Genomic DNA, 26,098 nt, shown 5'->3' with positions numbered 1-26,098 from the left:
CCATCTTTTCTTATCATCTCAGCTGAGAACTAATGGACTGAATCCCATTGCTTGTTGTAGGCATCCTACAAAAATGATTTGGGGCATGTCAGCATTTCAGTTCTGGCAGTGTTACAGCGCTTTTATGTGGGTCAATAATAACTGAGAGCTGTTAGTCGATACCTTTCACAAATGACACTAAATGACATCAGTAGTTAATCACAGTAACATATGACATCCTTCATGAAATAAGCTGCAAACCGACCATTTTAGTCATCTTAGTTCAGCTGTGGCTTTCTTGTGTGTCAGGCAATTTATAGTTGCGTCATACTCTACCAAACTAAATGAAGCATTTAATCTTACACATTATGGGCATAAAACTTGGATCTGTAGTGCTGCTGGAGATGATGATTCTGAAGACAGTTACTCTTTTAGGCGTCCACATTGTGCCATGCATTCATCTGACCTGATGGCTCTGAGTGTCACCTCAGGTATAGGGGCCTCCCTATCAGTGCTGTGCTGTCACCCTCTCTCTTCTTTGTGAGTCTGTTGAAGCTAGATAGGCAGCAATTCTTGGTTGTCCAAAAACAGAAAATCTGAACAGAAATGTTGGGGTGTGATGACAGGCAGGGTAAAAATTGATGGATGAGTGTTGGGGAGTGGTGGCTGTTGAGGTGGAAAGGAAAACATCATGGTAACACCATGAGCAGCTTACAGAATGAGAGTGAGCTGGCATTTGAGAAGATGCTTAAGGCAGTAAAATAGCAGTATTCTTAATGCTCTCCACAATGCTGGATGATAAGAATTCCATTACAGCTGGCTTCCTAATGTGGAGAACGATCGTTGATCCCAGCAATCCTGCTCTGCTTCACTCAATTGTGTACCTGCATCCTGCCAGAGGAAGCGAATAATGTCAGTGAATATGTTACATTATGCTTCTATACAAGAAAGATAAAAGAGAGGCAACAGTAGATATTAGAGCTGAGTTAGTACTGCTGCCAGAAATCATCACGGACCTGAGTTCAATTCCAGCCAGAAGAATTAGAACCAGAGGGCACAACCTCAGAATGAAGAGATGAACGATTAGAAGTGAGATGTGGAGGAGTTTCTTCAGTCAAAGGGTAGTGAATCTGTGGAGCCCGTCATTGCAGAAGGCTGTGGAGGCCAAGTCATTGTGTGTCTTTAAGACAGAGTTAGATAGGTCTTTGATCGGTAAGGAGATTAAAGATTATGGGGAGAAGGTAGGAGAATGGAATTGAAGGACATATCGACCATGATCGAACAGTAGAGCAGACCTGATGCTCTTTTCTCTTATGGTGTAATGGATGAGTTGTCTGTCATAGCTGAAAGTATGTGAACAAAGAGAGAGATGGGTATGAGGCTTGCAGCATTGGCAGGTGTGAAAGTGCAAAAGGGAGTGTCTAAATGTCATGTACATGTCCCAAATGCCAGTTCATGCTGGTGGGTCAATGATAGGGGGCTGAGGGAGGCATTATGAAGATTTGGTGGTCTGGTAGATAATGCCATTCATGAGAAGATGTATTCACTGACATTGGCAAACCACATGCATTGCTGCCAATTATTTGGGCCCAGGTTTGAGGACTTAACCTCTCTTTCTACTCCCAATCCCTTCTGAGGGTGATCTTTGAATTAACCTACCTCACTTCCACGTATTGATGGCTTCTCCCCACTTAAAAAATGGAGACCCTCTTACTGCAACCATCAAACCTCACTTTGCCTTGGTTTTCACTTTTAACTTCAACAATTGCATTCAAGAGGTAAATCCTGCCATTCAGTCCAGTTTCTCATCAAAATTGATAGACTATCTTTAAATACAGAAGCTAGTTTCACTATGTACAATGAGTGAGTGTTGTTTATCTTCCTGCTGAACACAATGCTGCCATTTTGTACTGAGGATTGATCAGGAATCGTAAACCTCAAACATGCTCCCAAGTGCTCAAAAATTAACAGACATTAAATTTTAGGCTGATGAAAGACAAAGACAGCTCCTTCAAAAATGATGTGCACCATTTATTTAAGAATGATTGGAAGATTCCAGCACTAAAATCTACATTTTACCATGAGATTGAGAAATGAAATCTTTAATGGTTTTGTGTTTCCTTCTCTGTTGCATAATGGTTTTCTTCATGAAGAATTTAATTAGAATTAGTTTTTCAGATTAAAACATTCCCAGGTTATGCCATTTAAAAAGGTACTCAATGTTGATATTGGACCAAATATCTAGTTATAAGTAACCATTTCAAAAGAAGTCATGCTCCAAAGATAGATATACATCAATTAAATAATGTTTTTAAGAACATGTTGAAAATTTAATCTTAAAAGAAGGCTGGTCAAATGTTTTGCTGACTTAATTTTTCATAATATTAAAACAATGAGATTTACACTTTACAAAATTGAACATTAAGTTTATTGCTGATATTTTTACTTCTTAAGATCCCAATTGTGAATTTTGTTGTCGCATTATTATATACTTTATTTTCCAAACTCATGAATAATGACAGACAGATAAAGGCAGTCTCATCTGTTCAACCTCCCCAGTTCAGTTGTGGTGCCAAACATACCAGAATAAATACCCTACCCAAAGCCATGAAATCTCCTTCAAGAGATAAAAAGTGAACAGATGAATGAGGGGGAGAAAAGTCTAGGATATTCCCCTTTATGCAATCTAATGTAGTTCAGGAGATCACTTTAGGCCTACTACTGCAAAGAAATATATATATCTTTCATAGAAGAGGATAGCTTTCCAAACTAGATAAACAGGTTCAACTCTCTCCCTTGGGGTAACTCAGTGAATTGTACCCATCACCCATGAGGACAACTGTCTCAAATAACATTGTTCTCATATTATACTGTCAACTTGAACATAACCTCAACTCATCACTATATTAAATATCTATTGATTTAATAATAGAATGGGGGAGGCATTACCAAAGGTGAAATGGGTCGCAGAGCTATTACTACTGGCACAATTGGAGATCTGTCACAAGCAAGTGAGTAGGTTGCACAGGTAGCATGAATGGGTTAGATGTTGCAGGCAATTGTGAGAGTAGAGGAGCATGAGCTTTGCTGGGATATGGGTCCCAGTAGCAGAGGTAGCATGAGCATGAGGTATGAGAGTCCCTAAGTCCCTAATATCAGCAATTATGTTGTTGAGCTGAATTTTTATGCTGTAAATTTAATGTGATACTAAAGCAAAATGAACTGTAATACTCACCAATCAACCACCTCATAATCTTCCCGTAATGTTGCAGTTTGAAGTATTTTAATATTATTTTACTTTATGGAGTATTTTATTGTACTATTTCGCTTTTTCGTACCGGATCATAGCCTGGACCCGTTGCTATGGCTGTCTCCAATCATTTGTATCCTGTACTGTCTCCAATTCGATTCGCACTCTTCCCCCATCCTTCCAGCCACCCCATCCCCCTCTCTTTCTTGGAGGCTGTTGCTACATCCAGTCAGGTGCTAGTTGTCCTACACTCACCCACTCTTTCACTTGCTGTTTCTCAGAGCTGGAAACAGTGCTCCAGCCATTTTCCTCATGAAGCTTAACATTCCACGCATTTAGATTTATGTAGCCCTGACAAAGTATATACTGTTATTACAAAGGTTGCAATAGTGTTATACAATAGGATTATATCAAGTCCTGCACTATTTACACTACAAAAATAAAATTCTATACTCTTAATTTGCCAGATTAATAAAGCAAATGGTTTACATGCAATTCAAACTTACATTTATTGCCAGTTCTTTTTCACACAAGTAATTAAACCAATATGTTAACATTCTGTATTGGCTTTATTACACAAGGGCATTGAGGTTTCATTTTTGCTGAGTTCAAATGACCTGAGTCACAAGATTATTGTTAGTCTAAGTATTGTGTAGCGTGACCTTGGTATCATTTATCAAGTCATGAAAGAATTAATATGCAATGAAAATTGATCCTGTGGGTAATTACCATAGATCACTGTGCATAAGCCAAGCCCGTATAGAAACTGCTCCCATTTTCTCTTTGCCAAAAAGCATGCTTACACCAAAATTTGACATGCAGGTTGACCTCCCTCTTGTTCAGCTAATAAATACATATTTAGGACTCTACTTGCATGAGGAGTTGCCATCAATTTTTCAGCCCAGAACTACATGCTTGGGCAATATTTGCCTTCTAAGTCAGCACATGGAATTAAGCAGTTATGCATGCCGAGAAATGCTTAGGAAATTTCAACACACCCACGCACACAGTGGACGCGCATGGCAATTGACAAACTATCAAGATAAAGTCACTGTAGTCTTACCTGACCGCAGTGCTGCTCTTTTGTTTACCTGTGGGTCATCACACTCAGGCAAGGGGATAGGTTGAGAAGGACAGTCCTTCATGGTACTATCAGGAATTGAACCCACGCTGTTGGCAACACCCAGCATCACATTCCATACATCCAGCCAACTGAGCTAAACCACTGCAGTGGAATAAAGAGTGGTACTTATTCATTTGGCAGGATGTGGATGTTTCACCATCCACATAGGAACAATCCCTGTCTTCTCCTGCAAGAGCCAGGATTCATTCTTTATTGGACGCGAGAAGCCACATATCGGGCACTCCTTTACCCTTTGGGCCCTTTCTATTTTATTGTGGGCTGCATTCTCCAGAAATGAGAGAAAGGGAGAAAGTGCATGAGCTGAAAATGGGTGGCATATCTTTTACTACGTGTCCAGGTTGTCAAAAGGTGTTATGGTATCCTTGGCAAGTGAGTTCTGCAATGCAGAGGCCAAGCAGCGTTTGTGGTGTGGAGGGTTGGAGGGACTGTAGTGAGAATCTGTGAGCAAAGATTTTGCAGGCAATAGTGAGAGTGACAGAGCACGAGCCCTGGTGGTCTTAGGTAAGTAGCAGAAATGCAGTGAGCGTGATGGAGCAGCAAAATGGTGTGGCATTTTATCTGATGGCTGTTCCTTTGCATTGTAGTACTGACTGGACTGGTGATCTTGGATCAGGTTGGTAGGGTCTGGTGGTGTGGTCTCTTCTGCCTGTCTGCCAGGGAAGCCGGCTCCTCACCTTTGTACCATACCCTCAACCAGGACTTACAGGTACCTGTTGAAGAATCATATTATCGTTTGCAACTTCTCCGACATGTTCAGATTCTGTCAGGGATTCAGCAAGGCAGCTCCAGAATTCCAGTTCTCAGCCAAGCAGCCTTTTAATTATAAAGATGCATCACAAATAATAGCATCTTGATGTACATCAGCTGAGTGGTCATACACTGGCAGAATGGAGAAGAACGTTGACTGTCTTCCTTCAGAGCTGTGCATTCCTTCAGGGCTGAAACAGTGTTAACCTGGGTGGCAACCTCGACCAAGCTGTCTGGTGTCACAACTTCCACTGCTGCTTCTGAGAAAGGGAAAGCTCCTCCTGTGCACCTGCAGGACATATGTAAAAACATACTGTATATAGAAACTAGGGGGATAAGTAGACCATTCAATATGATCATGGCTGATTCTCTTTCTCAATGCCATATTCCCACTTTCTCCCCATACCTCTTAATGACTTTAAAATCTAAGAATTCATCAATCACTTTTTTCAATTTAGCTTTGGTCTTCACAGCCTTCTGTCATAGAAAATTCTATAGGTTCATGATCCTTTGAGTGATGAAAGTTTTTCTCATCACAGATCTCAAAGGTCTACGTCTTATCCTGAGATTGTCTCCATCAGGTTCTAAATTCCCCAACCAGGGAAAACTTAAGTAAGGATCAATATTGTGCATAATATTCCAGGTTGGGGAATGTTGGGGGGGGGGGATGTAGAGTGGTGGTGCACGGTGGCTAAGTGGTTAGCACTGCTGCCTCACAGCACTAGGGACCCAGGTTCAATTCCAGCCTTGGGCGACTGTCTGTGTGCACTTTAAATATTCTCCCTATGTCTGCGTGGATTTCCTCCGGGTGCTCCAGTTTCCTCTCACAGTCCAAAGATGTGCAGGTCAGGTGAATTGTCCATGCTAAATTGTCCATAGTGTTAGATGCATTAGTCAGAGGGAAATGGGTCTGGGTGGGTTACTCTTCGGAAGGTCAGTGTGGACTGGTTGGGCCGAAGGGCCTGCTCCCACACTGTAGGGAATCTAATCTAATCAGGTGTAGTCTCTCCAAGGTCCTGTATAACTGCAGTAAGATATCCCTTCTCTGAACACAAATCCTCTTGCAATGAAAGGCCAATATGCCATTTACCTTCCCAACTCTTTTCTACTTTCACTGGCTGGTGTACAATAACAACCAGATTCCCTTTGTCAATCAACACTTCCCAATATATCACAATTTAAATTATATTTCTTCTTTTGTTTTTCTCACCAAAGTGTTTAGCTTCAGATTTAGCCACATTGTACTGCATCATTTGTTTGCCCACTCACTTAATTTGTCTAAATCACCTTGATGCCTTCTTGTATTCTCCTCCCTCCCCACCCCTTTCCGCCTTCTGCAAAGACCGTTCCCTCCGTGACTACCTGGTCAGGTCCACGCCCTCCCTATAACCCACCCTCCCATCCTGTCTCTTTCCCCTGCCACCACAGGAACTGTAAAACCTGCACCCACACCTCCTCCCTCACCTCGCTCCAAGGCCCTAAAAGAGCCTTCCACATCCATCAAAGTTTTACTTGCACATCCACTAATATCATTTATTGTATTCGTTGCTCCCGATGCGGTCTCCTCTACACTGGGGAGACTGGGCGCCTCCTAGCAGAGCGCTTTAGGGAACATCACCGAGTTACCCGCACCAAACAACCACACCGCCCCGTGGCCCAACATTTCAACTCCCCCTCCCACTCTGCCGAGGACATGGAGGTCCTGGGCCTCCTTCACTGCCGCTCCCTCACCACCAGACATCTGGAGGAAGAACACCTCATCTTCCGCCTTGGAACACTTCAACCCCAGGGCATCAATGTGGACTTCAACAGTTTCCTCATTTCCCCTTCCCCAAACCTCACCCTAGTTCTAAGCTTCCAGCTCAGCACTGTCCCCATGACTTGTCCGGACTTGTCCTACCTGCCTATCTCCTTTTCCACCTATCCACTCCACCCTCCCCTCCCTGACCTATCACCTTCATCCCCTCCCCCACTCACCCATTGGTACTCTATGCTAATTTCTCCCCACCCCCACCTTCCTCTAGCTTATCTCTCCACGCTCCAGGCTCACTGCCTTTATTCCTGATGAAGGGCTTTTGCCCAAAACATCCATTTCGAAGCTCCTTGGATGCTGCCTGAAGTGCTGTGCTCTTCCAGCACCACTAATCCAGAATCTGGTTTCCAGCATCTGCAGTCATTGTTTTTACCTCCTCCCAACCCTGTCCAGTTCTGTGTCATCAGCAAACAATGGAAGAGTTGTATTTGGTTAATTCAAGTCATTTATATATATATCGTGGGTCCAAGCAGCAGTTCTTGAAGTATCCCACTAGTCACTACACTGCCACTCAGAAAATGACCTATTTATGCCTGTCGATCAACCCATTCCTGATTCCTGCCATTATATTACCTCCTATCTCATGTGCTTTGACTTTGCCCAATAACTACTTATGAGTGATGTTTTCAAAAGCCTTCTGAAAAATCAAATATACCACATCCTCAGGTCTGTCATGGAAAATTGTTGGAATCCATTATTAAGGACATAGACATACAGAATGGCAAAACACATCCACTGAATCAGTATGGTTATATGAAGGGTAAATCATACTTGATTAATGTGCGAAGAGTTCTCTGAAGATGTAACAAGAAAAATGGAGGTCTTGTAGACATAATCTAAGGTGCTAGACAAAAGGTTAATACACAAGGTAATACACAAGGGTTTAGAGATGATAGATTAGCTTGAGTAGAGGAATGGCTAACAAATAGAAAGTAGAGAACCTGGATAAATAGGTCTTTCTTTGGTTGACAAGATGTAACTAATGGGGTGTCACAGGATTCGGTCCTTAGCACTCCAACTATTTACAATCTTGTGACTTGGAAACAGGACTAGAGTGTTCTATCACAATTTTTTTTAATGTGACATGAAAATAGGTGGAAAAGTAAGTTGCAATGAAGAAATTAGAGATTTACAAACAGATATGGATAGATTCAGTGAACGGGCCAAAATTTGCAAGATGGATAGGTGCGAGGTTAATTGTTTTAGTTGCAAGGATAAAAAGAGCAACTTATCTAAATGGAGAGCAAATTTAAAATGCTTTGGGACAGAATAACCTGGGTATCTTCATGAATGAGTTGCAGAAAGCTTGTTTGCAGATACAGCAGTCCAAATGCAATATAGCATTTTAAAATTCATTTCCGGGATGTGGGCATCACTGGCTGGTCTTTTATTCCCCATTCCTAGTTGCCCTTGAGAAGGTAGTGCTGAGTTGTCTCCTTGAACCACTGCAGTCCACCTGCTGGGGGTTGACACACAATGCCATTAGGGAGGGAATTCCAGGATTTTAATCCAGTGACAATGAAGGAACAGCAATAAATTTCCAAGCCAGGATGGTGAGTGCCTTGGAGAGGAACTTGCAGGTGGTAGTGTTCCTATGTATCTCCTGCCCTTGCCCTTCCAGATGGAAGTGGTCGTGTGTTTGGAAGGTGCTGGTTGAAGAATTTCTGCAGTGCATCTTGTAGATAGTTCACACTTCTGTTCCTAAATGTCAGTTGCGGAGGAATGAATGCTAGTGGATATGCTACCAATCAAGCAAGCTTTGTGATGTCAAACTTCTTGAGTGTTGTTGGAGTACTTCATTATTATTGCTAAAGGATTGGATTACACAGTGAAGTGCTGTTGTGATGTTAAAAGGCATTGGAGAGACCACATCTGAAGTACTGTGTACAGTTTTGGTCCCCTTAATGAGGAAGGATTTACTTGCACTGATAGAAGTTCAAAGAAGTTTCACTAGATTGATTCCAGAGATTAAGGCTTGTCTTGTGAGGGGCAATTGAGCAGTTTAGGCTTATATTCATTAGTTTTGAGAAGGACAAGAGATCAAATTGAGGTATACAAGATGTTAAAGGGGATTGACAATGTAGACATAGAATAGGTGTTTTCCCTTTTGGGGCAACCTAGAATGAGAAGCCATACTTTTCGGCTGAGGGTTGGCAGATTTAAAATAGAGATAAGGAGGAGTTAGATCTCTCAAAGTGTCATGAAACTGGAGACTTCACTACACTAGAGAATGATGGATGCCGGAGGTGGATAGATATTTAATAAATTTTAGGTTATTATTCTATGAGGAGTGGTCAGGGAAGTGAAATTGGGGCCAAGATGAGATCAACCAAGATCATGGTGGAGCAGGCTCATGTGGTTGAATGAGGTAAAAACAAGGGCTGCAGATGCTGAAAACCAGAATCTGGATTAGAGTGGTGCTGGAAAAGTACAGCAGATCAGGCAGCATCCGAGAAGCAGGAAAATCAATGTTGTGGGCAAAAGCACTTCATCAGGAATAGAAGCAGGGTGCCTGCAGAGTGGAGAGATAAATGAGAGGGGGATGGGGGTGGCGAGAAGGTAGCACAGAGTACAATAGGTGAATGGGGGTGGGGATGGAGGTGATAGGTCAGAGAGGAGGGTGGGCGAAGGTAGCAAAGAGTACAATGGGTGGATGGAGGTGGGGATGAAGGTGATAGATCAGAGAGGAGGGTGGAGTGGATAGGTGGAAAGGAAGATAGGCAGGTAGGACAGGTCATGGGGGCAGTGTTGAGCTGGAAGTTTGGAGCTGGGGGAAGGGGAAATTATGAAACTAGTGAACTCCACATTGATGCCCTGGGGTTGAAGTGTTCCGAGGCGGAAGATGAGGCATTCTTCCTCCAGGCGTCAGGTAGTGAGGGAGTGGCGGTGGAGGAGGCCCAGAAACTGCATGTCCTTGGCAGAGTGGGAGGGGGAGTTGAAATGTTGGGCCACAGGGCGGTGGGGTTGGTTGGTGCGGGTGTCCCAGAGATGTTCCCGAAAGCACTCTGCGAGGAGGCGTCCAGTCTCCCCAATGTACAGGAGACCGCATTGGGAGCAACGGATACAATAAATGATATTGGTGGATGTGCAGGTAAAACTTTGATGGATGTGGAAGGCTCCTTTGGGGCCTTGGATGGAGGTGAGGGAGGAGGTGTTGGCGCAGGTTTTGCAATTCCTGCGGTGGCAGGGGAGGGTGCCAGGATGGGAGGGTGGATTGTTGGGGGGTGTGGACCTGAGTCATGGAAGGAACGGCCTTTGCAGAAAGCGGAAATGGGTGGGGAGGGAAATATATCCCTGGTGGTGGGCTCTGTTTGGAGGTGGCGGAAATGTCATCAAATGATGTGGTTTATGCGAAGGTTGGTAGGGTGGAAGGTGAGCACCAGGAGTGTTCTGTCCTTGTTATGGGTGGGAAGGGTGGGGTTTGAAGGCAGAGGGGTGGGATGTGGACAAGATGTGTTGGAGGACATCTTTAACCACGTGGGAAGGGAAATTGTAGTCTCTAAAGAAGGAGGCCATCTGGTGTGTTCTGTGGTGGAACTGATCCTCCTGGGAGCAGATACGGCGGAGGCAGAGAAATTGGGAATACGGGATGGCATTTTTGCAGGAGGTAGGATGGGAAAAGGCGTAATCCAGGTAGCTGTGGGAGTCGGTGGGTTTGTTAAAAATGTCAGTGTCAAGTCGGTCATCATTAATGGAGATGGAAAGGTCCAGGAAGGGGAGGGAGGTGTCAGAGATGGTCCAGGTGAATTTAAGGTCGGGGTGGAATGTGTTGATGAAGTTGATGAATTGCTCAACCTCCTCGCGGGAGCACGAGGTGGCACCAATGCAGTCATCAATGTGGCAGAGGAAGAGGTGGGGAGTGGTGTCGGTGTAACTACGGAAGATGGAGGAATTGTTAAGGGTGAAAAATTTTTGTTGGAAGCTCAGGGAGTAGAAAGCTGAGTGAAAAACTTTACTTAAAATGATCTGAGAAGTTGACCCTAACTGGCAGTTTCTAAAAAAGCAACCAAGGAATCTACGTCTATGCCTGTTAAAAACACGTTGTGAAAGTCAATGTGGCAAATCTTTTCTGGATTGTCTCCTTGAGTGAGGGTCCAAAAGAGTACAATCTGTTGAAGACTGACATTTTTGATGCTGGATACCTCAGGAGAAGGCCAAGATGGATTATCCATTCGGTACTTCTTGCTAAAGATACTTCCAATGCTCCAGCCTTGTATTTTGCACTAATAATTGGGCTCCCTTGTTACCAAAGATGAGGATATTTGTGGAGTCAGCTCTTTCAGGGAGTTATTTAATTGTCCACCATTATTCCTGACTGGATGTGACAGAACTGCAGATCTGTTGGTTTTGGTTTCACTTAGCTCTGCATCCTGCATGGTGATTCCACTGCTTGACATGCAAGCAATCTTGTGGTGTAGCTTCACCAGATTGACACCTCATTTCTAAGAATGCCTAGTGCAGCTCCTGGCATGCCCTTCTGCAATCTTTACTGAATAATTCATTTCTTGGCTAATAGTGTATTTGGATTTTCAGAGGAGCAGAATTGAAACAATCCACAACACACAGGAAAATATTAATTTCAAAGGTACCCCAATTTTTCCATTGACACAAGGCAAGAGGCATCAAAATAAGTACAAAGGTTTACTTTTTCAAACCGACACAGACTCCTTCACTATCGTGGGGAGAATACCCTGTTAGTCAATCCTCACTACTCAACCAGTTACACTATTAGTAGAAATATGTCAATGCAATCACCAAAATGCCCAAATGCTTCTCTTTTGAACTACCATCCAGAATTAAAGAGATTGGATTAGGTCTCTTGAGTGAACTCACAATAATCCATTTATTATTACCAAAATATATTCTTAAAGCAAATGGCAAATTCTGCCTAAGATCTAAGAAAAGGCAAATGGAAAAAATAGTGTCATTGGCCAAGAGTCTGGAAACAAAGGGTTGAAGGTGATGAATTCTCAATTCCACTGTCTTCCCTGTTAATGAAGTTAAGTTATGGACAGCTACAGACTGATGGTAGCACTTCAGTTCTGATTACAATCAACAAATTCAAGTCTTTGGAAATTGGTCATAGTCTACCTCTTCAGCAATACCAATATTTGGAGACTCACTAAGGTTCCTAGAAACATATACTGGGAAAATGAGTTCAGCAGAGAGAGCTGTATCTTCTCGGGTGTCTTCTTTACAGAGTCCTTAGCTCTTGAAAATGAAATTCAAAGTCTAGGAAGGGTTGCTTACAGCCATAAGCATGGATATCCACTACACTTTTCGAAGCCAGCTTTTCATAGAATTAAAGCAATAAATCCCATCTCCGAAATCCTCGAAAGCTTCCCTTGATTGTTTTCTCTATAAACAGTACACATTCATAAACAACTAATTTCAATCCATGCTGTACCTTTGTCAATCCAGAAAATGTGCAAACCTTTACATATCTTCCATTTTTTTCACAAAGTCTTGAAATATAAAATGTACTCCAACAACACAAAAACTCACCTTAAATATAGGTCTTTCTCATGGTTGAGGTTAAAGCTAAGGGTTTTCATTACATAACCTCAAAGATGGAAGATTTCTAAAGCTAGTTAGTACTTTTACTGCATTTCAGATCTTAATCTCTGTTTTAAATTCAACAACTGATCTTACATTGATTTAGATCAAGCAGCAGTTGTTACTCGCTGAAGGGAGTGACAAACATACACCACACTTTAAGTGCCAAAGCGTTCCCAATTTTCACTTCTGAAAGAACCAGTTTTAATTTTTTAGAATATGTTTCTCTGAACGGAGACCCCTGAATTAATTGATCATTTACCTTATTACACTCCACTCATTATAACAACACTTCCAAAGTATTTCTAAACATTATGGACTACCCTGAGTCTGTACAAAGCACTACAAAAATGCAAGTCATTCATTGCTGTAGGGATCTTGGTATCTGGAAGCTGATTGCATTTTTATCTCTTACGAAGTCATTGCATTTCAAATAATTCACATTATGGGAAAGGCTTTGAATTGTAATAACACATAACTGCAAATTTTGCTAATGAAGTAAAACTATTCGGTAGTAAATTATCCAATTATCACAGCATTCATTACTATACCATTCATTATGTTTGTTCCCCACACAACCTACAGAGACTTTACATTAATTTACAAGGAGTTCATTATTTCAGTGATTTTAAGTTTTCTTGGCTCGTATTTGGTTGAATAGGTTCCTCACAGCAGCCTCTCCCTTTTAAACTTTCTCCCTCCAGTGCCTTCTTTCTTCACATCCTCTCTCAGCACAGCTACTTGTGTGCTCAAGCTGACAGACTGCCACTCATCAATCTACTGCTCACTGCTCCACCAAACACAGGCTTGATCTCACATGAGTTCATTCTTGATCATCCCTCTGATTGAATTTTTCAGGCGCTTTGAGGATGGATTCATTCACAGGCCAATGGTAACGGGAAAGAAACAAAGAGCTCGTGACCAAGTAATCTGTTACTGTGATGTTGACTGAGGAATAAATGTCTTGGCCAATATTTTGGATAGTTCTCCCACTTTTCTTTAATATTATTTCACAGGATCTTTCATATCCACTTGAGGGGACAGACAGGACCTTGATTTACTATGTCATATATGTGGCAGAATCAATAACAGTGCACTCCTTCCATGCTGCACTCGAATCTCAGCTTAGATTTTAAAAGAAAATTTCTGCACACAAACTCTGAACGGGAACTTAGACTCACAGCCTATTGACTCAGAGTGGAATGTGTTCAAACTCACGCATAGCTGATACACATATTCAAGCTCAAGTCCTTTTGTTGTACACTTCACTTTCCCATTGATGCTATTTTGAATGTAAAATGAAAATATCCAACACATGGTATCCTAAATAAAAGGAGACACTTTTTCCTCTATTTCCTGTGGCTTTAATTGGTAAAGATACAAAGTAGACTGCTGTCACTGCCAATGAGTCCTGGGAGTGGATAAATAATCATCAAATGTATAGGAACTGTTAGGTGGAAGGTGTATCCTGGGAGGGTTCATGTCCACCGACTTAAGGAAATGACAATGTGAACTGCTGTCAACCCAGTCAGTTGAAATAAGCACTTGATGTGGATGGTTTCCTCTCATTCATGATCATGTAAGCAGGCACCATTTAGTTTGGCGTGTCCATGCTATCTTTCAAAACCCTTCGAGGAACCAATTTCCACCTTTCTCAATTTCCTGCAATTGTTCACAATAAGGCTGAAAAAGCTATGTCGCAAACTTGGGAAAGGAGGGATACTGAATCTGCCCATTTCCTGTCAGTCATCAGGCAAAAGGGGAGGGAAAAGCAGGAATTAGTCCATTCTAATAAATACTGGAATTTAACAAGGGTGTGTTGCTCAATGAGACACTGAACAATACCATGAAATCTATGGTCCTGTAAATTTAGACAGAAGATAAATACTGCCATCTGGCCTCCCAGTTGTACTATGTGGTGCCAAAACTACATTCACTATTTATCTTTAATACATTAAAATGAGGCTATTATTGGGCAGACTTTTTTTATATTGTAAAGAACACACAAGGCATTAGCTGATGCAATATATAAGCTATGTCAAAGGTCAGTGGAAACTGTTGGCAGCAGTACAATTCTAGGTAGAGTTGATGAGACTGGATATTGCAAATATAGGCATTCACTACTTTGGAAGATAATACCTCAAATAAGGTTCATGTTTATAACCAGGTTCTTCTGGCTTCACTAAAACTGCAAAACATATTAAATTGCCTGAAAATGTCATTTTTTGAATGCTAGAATTACAACTTGCTCAAAATTTAATGCTTTCAGTTATGAGATTATCTGGATAAAATGTCTGAGTAAAAGGATATAAAACAAAGCTAAACATATGCCTTAAACTTGCATTAATTATATGCAGCTTCTATTCAATTTAACTTTACCAATCTGTAGTAATAATAATCTCTTAGATATATAAAGGAAGAAGTTGAAAATGTTGGTCTTTCAGTAGAATTACAATTTAGAAGTCTATAAGAGAGTGCCGACTTTGTAACTGAATTTAAAATAAAAATGTACTTCCTGATTCAACTATTTAGACAAATTAATTGGCTTATCATTCATTGGCATTGGTATTTAAATGGATAATAATGTTTTAATGACCAATATTAAAAGAGGAACCGTGCCACCGTGGGCGGCACGGTGGCACAGTGGTTAGCACTGCTGCCTCACAGCGCCTGAGACCCGGGTTCAATTCCCGCCTCAGGCGACTGACTGTGTGGAGTTTGCACGTTCTCCCCGTGTCTGCGTGGGTTTCCTCCGGGTGCTCCGGTTTCCTCCCACAGTCCAAAAGATGTGCAGGGTCAGGTGAATTGGCCATGCTAAATTGCCCGTAGTGTTAGGTAAGGGGTAAATGTAGGGGTATGGGTGGGTTTCGCTTCGGCGGGTCGGTGTGGACTTGTTGGGCCGAAGGGCCTGTTTCTACACTGTAATGTAATCTAATCTAATCTAATATAATTATGTTTTCAGGCCATTATCTAACTTCAGCTGTGTTTTTTTAATCTATTATTTCACATATAGAAGTGCAAGTTTATTTTCTTCTACTCCTAATGCTCTTTATGATTTAGTTGAGATTGTGTTTGGCTTTTATATCAGTAAAGGAAAGCTCAACAGTTCTCATCCAAACATAATACATTTTAATAAATGAGTTAAATATTTAACCATATCAGAATCATTTTACCTTTATTCTCCAATTTGGTTTAAGCTGGTTTTGTTCACGTGTGAGAAAAAAATTAAAGGTGCAGCACCAATGGCAATTTGAAAATTACAGTGTTAGAATTAGTGTCCTTTTTTATTCTAGTCCCACCCGCTGCCAGGATGTTAGGAGAGTCTCCCATGAAACGAAGCAAATGAAACCCTACGATGTACAGAGGACTTTCTGCTAATCACAATGTTGTTTGCATGACCATACTCAGCTGACTCTGATAAACAGGTAAAAGAGACCCAAAGGTAAGCTTTCAAACTAGTTTTGCTGGACCAATGAGAGCATGAGCTGGCATAGAGTCATACAGATGTTCAACACAGAAACAGACCCTTCAGTCCAACTTGTCCATGCAAACCAGATATCCTAAATAAATCTAGTCTCATTTTCCAGCATTTGACCAAAATCCCTCTAAACCCTTCCTATTCATATACGCCATACAGATGCACTTTAAATATTGCAATTGTACCAGCCTCCACTTCTTCCTCTGGCAGCTCATTCCATACACGCATCACCCTCTGCATAAAAAAGTTACCGCTTAGGTCCCTTTCATATCTTTGCCCACTCACCTTAAACCCATGCCCTCTAGGTTTGGACTTCCCCCACCCCAGGGAAAAGTCCTTGGTCTACCCATGCCCCTCATGATTTCCTAAACCTCGATAAGGTCATCCCTCAGCCTCCGACACTCCAGGGAAAATAACCCCAGCCTGTCCCTATAGCTCAACCTGTCCAATCCCAGCAACACCTTTGTAAATTTTTTCAGAACCCTTTCAAGTTTCACAACATCCCTTCTATAGCAGGGAGAACAGAACTACATGCAGTATTCCAAAGGTAGCCGAACAAATGTTCTGTACAGCTGCAACATGACCTCCCAACTCCTATTCTCAATGCACTGACCAATAAAAGCAAGCTTATCAAATGCCTTCTTCACTATCCAGTCTACCTGCAACTCCAGTTTCAAGGAACAACGAACCTGCATTCCAAGGTCTCTTTGTTCAGCAACACTTCCCAGGACCTACCCATTAAGTACATAAGGCTACTTATACAGGTTACTTCAACCCCAGGAGACCCTCAGTGTTCCACAAAACTAAAGTGGCCTGCTGCCGCTTCTCAAGTCCCTCTGCTATGAGACACTGCCCTGCAGGCTCAGTTTCAGATGTAAATCTGGCAACTCAGAGCTAATTGAGATGTATAGCTTGTCAGATCTCTGTGAATGCATCATGGCCATTGAAATGGACAAGTATGGGTAGCTGAGCCATGCATTTGGCAAACTAGCTATCATCTTTGAGTTTGCCTTTTCCTTATTAACAAATTATTTCATTCCCAGTTGACCCACAGATCACCTGAGTTTATTAAATACTATTGTGAGGAAACAAATAGAACTGAATGCAGCGAGGATAATCCTGCTTTTTCAAAACCATCAGTTGAAAGGAACAAAATTGTTGAAATCAGTGAAGATAATGTTAGCCATAAGACAGCATGCATTGCACAGCATTCAGACTAATGCAATGACGGATACCTTTTGAGACCTCATTTGGTTCTTCAACAGTGAGCTAGAGTACAGAAGTACCACCCTGCCCCTCAAAAAGAAATGTATATCTAGAACTTCACAAAGTCTAAAGCACTTTACAACACTGCCAATTATCTGTTCTGAAGAGTGTTCACTATGGTTTACACAATAAATTCTTGAATAATAGACAGAAGCAGCAAAAGGGGAAATTGTTAAGTTCCATAAGAAGCATCTCTGGAGTAAAATCCTCCACACAGCCAAATTCCAGTATATTCACAGTCACGCAATAAAAGAAGTTGATTTCAAGGCAATCATTTGACATTGGAAAATGAGGCTGGAAAAGTATTAATGTGGAACAAAGAAATGACAGAGGAACTCAGCAGGTAATTTGCATCAGTCTTCACAGGGAAAGCAAAAGTAGCATACCAAAACTTAATGAAGTGAGTGTAGTGGCTGTCATTAAGGAAAAGATAATGGGGGAGCCGAATGGGCTGAAGGTAGATAAAACATCTGGACTAAATGGGCTACACCCCAGCATTCTGAAGGAGATAGCTGAGGAGCTTCTGAAGGAATTGATAGTGATCTTTCAGGAATCACTGGAGTAAGGGAGGGTTCCAAAGAACTGCAGAAGAACTTGGACAGATTAGGAGAGTGGGCAAAGAAATGGCAGATGAAAGACAATGTGGGAAAGTGTGAGGTTATGCACTTTGGTAGGAAGAATAGAGAAGTAGACTATTTTCTAAATGGGGAAAGACTTTGGAAATTTGAAACACAAAGGGACATTGAAGTTCTATTTTAAGGTTCCCTTAAGGTAACCATGCCAACTGGTAGCTAGGAAGGTAAGTGCAATATTAGCATCCATTTCAAGAGAACTAGAATACAATAACGGAGATTTCTGCTGAGGCTGGATTAGGCTCTGGTGGGACTGCATTTGGAATACTGTGGCCAAGTTTGGGCCCTATATCTTACAAAGGATGTGCTGAACTTGGAGGAAGGGTAAGTACACAAGAATGAATGCTGGGTTGAAGGGTTTATCATTTGAGGAGAGGTGAGGATTTTGGATCTGCATTCAATGGAGTTTAGAAAGTTGAGGGGGAATGCTATTAAATCCTACTAAATACTGAGCGGCCTGGATAGAGTGGACATGGAGAAGCTGGGTCCACTAGTAATAAAGACTATGACCAGGGCAAAACCTCAAAGTGATGGGATGACCCTTTAGATCTGAGATGAGGAGGAAGTTCTTCAGTGAGAGAGCGGTGAATCTGTGGATCTCATTGCTGCAGAAGGCTGTTGAGACCAGCTCATTGAGTGTCTAGAAGACAGAGATAGATTGGTTCTTGATTACTAAATGGATCAAAGGATATGGGGAGAAGGCAGAACAATGGGGTTGAGAAACATATCAGCCATGATCGAACAGTGGAGTAGACTTGATGGGCTGAATGGCCTAATTCTGCTCATTAATCGTATGGTCTTATTAATTTATTAAAATACACATAACAAACATTAATATTGCTTAATTTCTCATCCATTTAGCTGATGTATTTTTATGCTCTCAATAATTATCTAGTCAGAGTCATCATAGAGTCACAGAGATGTACAGTCCAACTCGTCCATGCCGACCAGACATCCCAAACAAATCTAGTCCCACCTGCTATTACCCAGCCCATATCCCTCCAAACCCTTCCTATTCATATATCCATCCAAATTCCTTTTAAATGTTGCAATCATATGAGCCTCCACCACTTCCTCTGGCAGCTCATTCCATACAGGTACCACCCTTTACGTGAAAACATTGCCCCGCAGGTCTCTTTTATATCTTTCCCCTCTCACCCTAAACCTCTAGTTCTGGACTCCTCCACCCCGTGGAAGAGACTTTGTCTATTTATCCTATCTATGCCCCTCATAATTTTGTAATCCTCAGCCTCCGACTCTTCAGGGAAAACAGCCCTAGCCTGCCCAGCCTCTCCCTATAGCTCAAATCCTCCAACCCTGGCGACATCCTTGTAAATCTTTTCTGAACCCTTTCAAGTTTCACAACATCTTTCCAAAAAAGGAAGGAGACCAGAATTACACACAATATTCCAACAGTGGTCGAACCAATGTCCTGTATAGCCGCAACATGACCTCCCAACTCCTGTACTCAATACTCTGACCAATAAAGGAAAAGATACCAAACGCCTTCTTCACTATCCTATCTATCTGCAATTCTATTTTCAAGGACCTATGATCCTGCACTCCAAGGTCTCTTTGTTCAGCAACACTCCCTAGGACCTTATCATTACGTGAATAAATCCTGCTAAAATTTGCTTTCCCAAAATGCAGCACCTCACATTTATCTAAATTAAACACCATCTGCCACTTCTCAGCCCATTGTCCCATCTGATCAAGATCTTGTTGTAATCTGAGGTAATCTTCTTCGCTGTCCACAATACCCCCAATTTTGATGTCATCTGCAAACTTACTAATTATACTTCTTATGCTCGCATCGAAATCATTTATATAAATGACAAAAAGTATGGACACAACACCGATCCTTGTGGAACTCCAGTGATCACAGGCCTCCTGTCTGAAAAATAACCCTCCACCAGCACCCTCTGTCTTCTACCTTTGAGCCAGTTCTGTATCCAAATGGCTCATTTTCCCTGTATTCCATGAGATCTGACCATGCTAACCAGTCTCCCTTGGGGAAGCTTGTCGAACACATTACTGAAGTCCACATAGCTTACATCTACCACACTCCCCTCATCAATCCTCTTTGTTACTTCTTCAAAAAACTCAATCGAGTTTGTGAGACATGATTTCCCACACACAAAGCCATGTTGACTATCCCTAATCAGTCCTTGCCTTTCCATATACATGTATATCCTGTCCCTCAGGATTCTCTCCAACAATTTGCCCACCACCGAGGTCAGGCTCACTGGTCTGTAGTTCCCTGGTTTGTCCTTACCACTCTTCTTAAACAGTGGCACCACATTAGCCAACCTCCAGTCTTCCGGCACCTCACCTGTGACTATCGATGATACAAATATCTTAGGAAGAGGCCCAGCAATTACTTCCCTAGCTTCCCACAGAGTTCTAGGGTACACCTGATCAGGTCCTGGAACTTTATCCACCTTTATGCATTTCAAGACATTCAGCACTTCCTCCTCTGCAATATGGACTTTTTTCAAGATGACGCCATCTATTTCCCTACAGTCTATATCTTCCATGCCCTTTTCCACAGTAAGGACTGATGCAAAATACTCATTTAGTATCTCCCCCATTTGCTGCAGCTCCACACAAAGGCCGCCCTGCTGATCTTTGACAGGCTCTATTCTCTCCCTAGTTACCCTTTTGTCCTGTATTTGTAAAAACTCTTTGGATTCTCCTTAATTCTATTTGCCAAAACTATCTCATGTTCCCTCTTTGCACTCCTGATTTCCCTCTTAAGTATACTCCTACTTCCTTTATACTCTTCTAAGGATTCACTCGATCTATCCTGTCTATACCTGATATATGCTTCCTTCTTTTTCTTAACCAAACCCTCAATTTCTTTAGTCATCCAGCATTCCCTATACCTACCAGCCTTTCCTTTCACCTTGACAAGAATATACTTTCTCTGGATTCTCGTTATCTCATTTTTGAAGGCTTCCCATTTTCTAGCCGTCCCTTTACCTGTAATCATTGCCCCCAATCAGCTAGTGAAGGTTCTTGCCTAATACCATCAAAATTGGCCTTTCTCCAATATAGATATTCAACCTTTAGATCTGATCTATCTTTTTCCATCCCTCTTTTAAAACTAATAGAATTATGGTCACTGGCCCCAAAGTGCTCCCCCACTGACACCTCAGTCACCTGCCCTGCCTTATTTCCCAAGAGTAGGTCAAGTTTTGCACCTTCTCTAGTAGGTACATCCACATACTGAATGAGAACATATTTTTGTACACACTCAACAAATTCTTCTCCATCTGAACCCTTAACACTATGGCAGTCCCAGTCTATGTTTGGAAAGTTAAAATCCCCTACAATAACCACCCTCTTATTCTTACAGATAACGGGGATCTCCTTACAAATTTGTTTCTCAATTTCCCTCTGACTATTAGGGGGTCTACAATACAATCCTAATAAGGTGATCATCCCTTTCTTATTTCTCAGTTCAATCCAAATAATTTCCTTGGATGTATTTCCGGGAATATCCTCCCTCAGTACAGCTGTAATGCTATCCGTTATCAAAAACGCCACTCCCCCTCCTCTCTTGCCTCCCTTTCAGTCCTTCCTGTAGCATTTGTATCCTGGAACATTAAGCTGCCAGTCCTGTTCATCCCTGAGCCATGTTTCTGTAATTGCTGATATCCCAGTCCCATGTTCCTAACCATGCCCTGAGTTCATCTGCCCTCCCTGTTAGGCCTCTTGCATTGAATAAATGCAGTTTAATTTATCAGTCCTACCTTGTTCTCTGCTTTGTCCCTGCCTGCCCTGACTATTTGACTGGCTTTTTTTCTCAGCTGTACCAGTCTCAGATTGATCTTTTTCCTCACTATCTCCCTGGGTTCCACCCCCCCACATCTTTATAGTTTAAATCTTCCTTAGCAGATCTAGCAAATCTCCCTGCCAGTATATTAGTTCCCTTCCAATTCAAGTGATCCGATCTTCTTGTACAAATCACTTCTATCCAGAATAGATTCCAATGATCCAAAAATGTGAATCCTTCTCCACACACCAGCTCCTCAGTCAAGCATTCATCTGCTCTATCCTCCTATTCCTACCCTCACTAGCTCACAGCACCAGGAGTAATTCAGATATTACTACTCTCGAGGATCTCCTTTTTAAATTCCTGCCCAACTGTCTATATTCTCCCTTCAGAATCTCATCCTTTTCCCTTCCTATGTTGTTGATTCCAATGTGTACAATGACCTCCTGCTGGTCTTTCTCCCCCTTTTACCCCCTCTCTGAGACATCCTTGATCCTGGCACCAGGGAAGCTACACACCATTCTGATTCTTCACTGCTGACTACAGAAATGTCTATCTGTGTCTCGGACCAGAGAGTCCCCTAACACAATTGATATCTTGGAACTCAACATTGCATTAGAGCCTATCTCGATATCAGAAACCTGGCTGTTCGTGCTACATTCCCCTGAGAATCCATCACCCCTACCTTTTCCAAAACAACGTACTTGTTTGAAGTGGGGATAGCCACAGAAGACTCCTGCACTACCTGCTACCTCTCTTACCTTTCCTGGAGTTAACCCATCTACCAAACTGTATCTACAACTCTTTTTCCCTTCCTACAACTGCCATCCATCACATCCCCTTGCTCTTGTAAATTCAAAATATATTGTAACAGAAAATCTAAAAATCATAGGATGACTGCCAAATTCAAAAAACAGATTGTGGATTTCTTATACTCAATGCACTTAATGTTTTGACGGCAATTCCCCAACCCATCATAGGCCTCGCTCTTGCAATTCACCAGGGAAAGTAAAAAAAATTATTGCTATATAAGGTTTTTAAAGGGGTGTGACCTGTCAAATCTTTGTTGGTGCTTGACAAATGTAAATAGATTTTTTTAGTGAGATCACTGACTATATTGATGAAGGAAAAGCACTAACTTTGACATAAGTGCATTTTCAGAAGGAGTTCAAAATGTTTTCTCACAGGAAGGTTGTAACGAAAAAAACAGCTGTGTTGTGGATCAGGAAACGTAACAGCATGAATAGAAAGTTGATAGATGAACAGGAAACAATGGGTTAAGGTTAGAGCAAGCTAATAAAAAAGTTTCTGGAGAAGTCTACTGGGCCTGAATATTGCAAGAGTTAGAATCAACAACCTCATAGTGAAGGTACCCCTGGGTAGTATCAAACATAATATAATCGAATTTCAAATTCAGTTTGTGTGAGAGTAAAGCAGGTCCAAGACTAATATTTTAAACTAAAATAAATGCCATTTGACCACATAAAACATGGGAGACAAAGAAAGAAACTACACATGAGCCAGCTTGCTATCCATCAAAGGGCACTGAGAAAAACTCATTTAATTAATCAGAGTCAACATGATTTTGTAAAAGAAAAATCATGTTTAATGAACATGTTGGTGTTATTTGAGGAAATAATGTACTGTACACAGAGGGGAACCATTGGATGTACTGTACTCAAATTTCCAGAGAAATTTGATAAGTGTTTACATCAAAGATTATTGTTGAAATTTCATAGTGTAAAGATGAACATATGAGCACGGATATAAGATTTACTGGCTAACAGGAAATGGATAGTAGTCATAAATGGGCAATCTTCTGATAAGCAAGATGAAATGTGTGATGTGCCTTTGGAATCAGTGCTGGAGCCTTTACAATTTATATAAGTGATTTGGATAAAGAGACAGATGGTATGGTTGCTAAATTGGTTGATGACACAAAGATAGGTCAGAAAGTAAGTAGTGAAAAGGACATAAGTTGGCTTCAAAAGGATATAAATTGATTAGCAGTTGCGCTATGAACCTCGTGACTGACTTATTTAGTCTCTAATGAATATGATACAACATTTCATCCCAAAGATATTGATTTTCACTCACAATTCCTCCTTTTACTTTTTTCCTGTATCTATTCCATATTAAGATTAGATTACTTAGTGTGGAAACAGGTCCTTGAGCTCAACAAGTCCACACCGACCCTCTGAAGAGCAACCCACCCAGACCCATTCCCCTACATTTACCCCTTCACCTGACACGATGGGCAATTTAGCATGGCCTATTCACCTGACCTGCACACCTTTGGACTGTGGGAGGAAACCGGAGCACCCAGAGGAAACCCACACAGTCCCGGGGAGAATGTGCAAACTCCACACAGACAGTTGCCCGAGGCGGGAATTGAACCCAGGTCTCTGGTGCTGTGAGGCAGCAGTGCTAACCACTGTGCCACCGTGCCACCCATATTCTGATTAAGAATGATTAACACTGCTTTCAGGAAGTGAATTGAGGACTATGCCCTTAAATTTGCTCGTTTTGGTTATTTGAAAATGTACCCTGTGCATTGGTTCCTCAGATTAATATTATTCAAACTGCCTGCCTTATCCTGTCCACTGATTTGATTCAAGTTTTCATAGATCCAATGTTCTGTGCCTGGAATAGGCAACTTTATGATTTAAATGCAAGGAACTTGCAAGGTACATGAGTTACTATCGTATCAGGAGAACTGTAAAACCACCAAATATAAAAGCATGTTTGGTTGCAAAGGATGACATATGACAGCAGGATTGAGAACAGTCTTGGTCTACAATGCTACAGGGTCTCCAGGCTAACATGAAAATACCAATGGCATTTCATCTCATCAACATTAACCATTCTAGTAACAGTGAAAGTAGATGAAATAATGTTAGAATGATGACATTTCAGCATTAAACCATCTGCACATTACAATAATTACTTCCTTATGCTTAGATTAATATTTTAGTAGCCAAATCGTATTCATATTTTGAATGACTGTCTGAGTTTATCCCACATTCTCAGTGTATGTTTCTGACTTCCAGCTGTTTTGCCTCCTTCATGTGCACTCTGCCTGAAGACAGCTCTTTGGATATTGTCTCCTGATATTTCAGCCTGAACTGTTTCCCTTGGCAGTTTTTGTCAGTGGTGATTTGCCATTGCTTTCCACTCTCAGGGGCAGGACAGAGGCAGATCCCAAGGCTACCTCTGTCAGGGTCTGGTAACCATTCCTCAGAACTGATGGCAGTCAGGTTTACATGCAGAAGAGAGGGTGGGGAGAGGGGCAAGGAGCAAATGATAGGTAGGGGTCGAGCCCAAAGAGAGAGAAGAATGGTTGGACAGATAAAGGAGTTCATAATGATCTGGCTGTGAGGATGAATAGCTGTTAATGGAGACTGTTAATGGCTGACAATGAGTAGTGTATGATGACAGACTATATGATAACAAGACTTCTCAGGAATGTTATATAATGGCAGGACCAAAAGAGGTGACAAACATTGGATGGCCTTGGATCATATTATAAATATTTCAGGGAGATTTAATTGGGAAACATTAGATTTTAGTGTGAATTTTTCAAGAATGTCTGCCTTTATATCCACAGTTTACAGTCTTGTGATATTCAGTGCACTTGGTGAGGGACATGCTCAGAGCTGTTTACCTGTCCTGTACTTTAAAAAGGAGGGGGAGAGGAGGTAAGGCAAGTCAAATGGTGGTTCGATGAAACCATCCTTATGATTTTGATTTTTAAAAATGCTCGAAATGATCAGATGGGTGAGGGAGTTGAGGAGTCCCATAGGTTTGTGAACTTGATTCAGAATGAGTTATGAGGAGGAGAATTCAGGGAATTTAATTTCTCCACAGGTGAAGATGTGAAACATTGCAAATGTCTGTTATTAGGGTCAGAGCCCACTACCGTAGATAGAGGAATTAATAGTACAACTGGGTAAACGAAAGGGACTTTAACTGGGCCTAAGGTCGAGAGACATGACTTCCCTAGGGGTGTATAAATGTTGTGCTGGATGGACTAGACATCAATAATGATCATAAGGCAACAGGAATGAATGCAGTGAAAACATTGAGATCTCCAATCAATCACACGGGGACCATGATAAGGAATTGTAAATCTGTATGATTAACTGTTCTTTTTTAAAGAAAATATGAATAATTGTAAAAAAAGTCAGTCAGGTCTACTTTTGCTATTCAAGGCCTGGTGTGCGTAGTAAGGGGTTAGGATATGGGGGAGTTCTGTCCCAAACTTATTGAACTCGCTGTTGAATCCGGAGGGCTGCAGGGTCCCCAAGCGGAAAATGAAGTGTTGTTCTCCCATGTGCTGAGCTTTACTGAAACAGTGCAGCAAGTCTGAGACAGAAATGTTGGTCAGGGAACAGGGTGGTGTGTTAAAATGGAAGGAAACTGGAAGCTCAGGGTCATTTTTGCAGGCAGAATGTA

This window comes from Chiloscyllium plagiosum, unplaced genomic scaffold (assembly GCF_037043375.1).
Source record: "Chiloscyllium plagiosum isolate Xiang-an unplaced genomic scaffold, Cpla_swu_hap1 HiC_scaffold_7, whole genome shotgun sequence".
NCBI classification, from domain to species: domain Eukaryota; kingdom Metazoa; phylum Chordata; class Chondrichthyes; order Orectolobiformes; family Hemiscylliidae; genus Chiloscyllium; species Chiloscyllium plagiosum.
Note: the sequence above shows the minus strand (reverse complement) of the source record.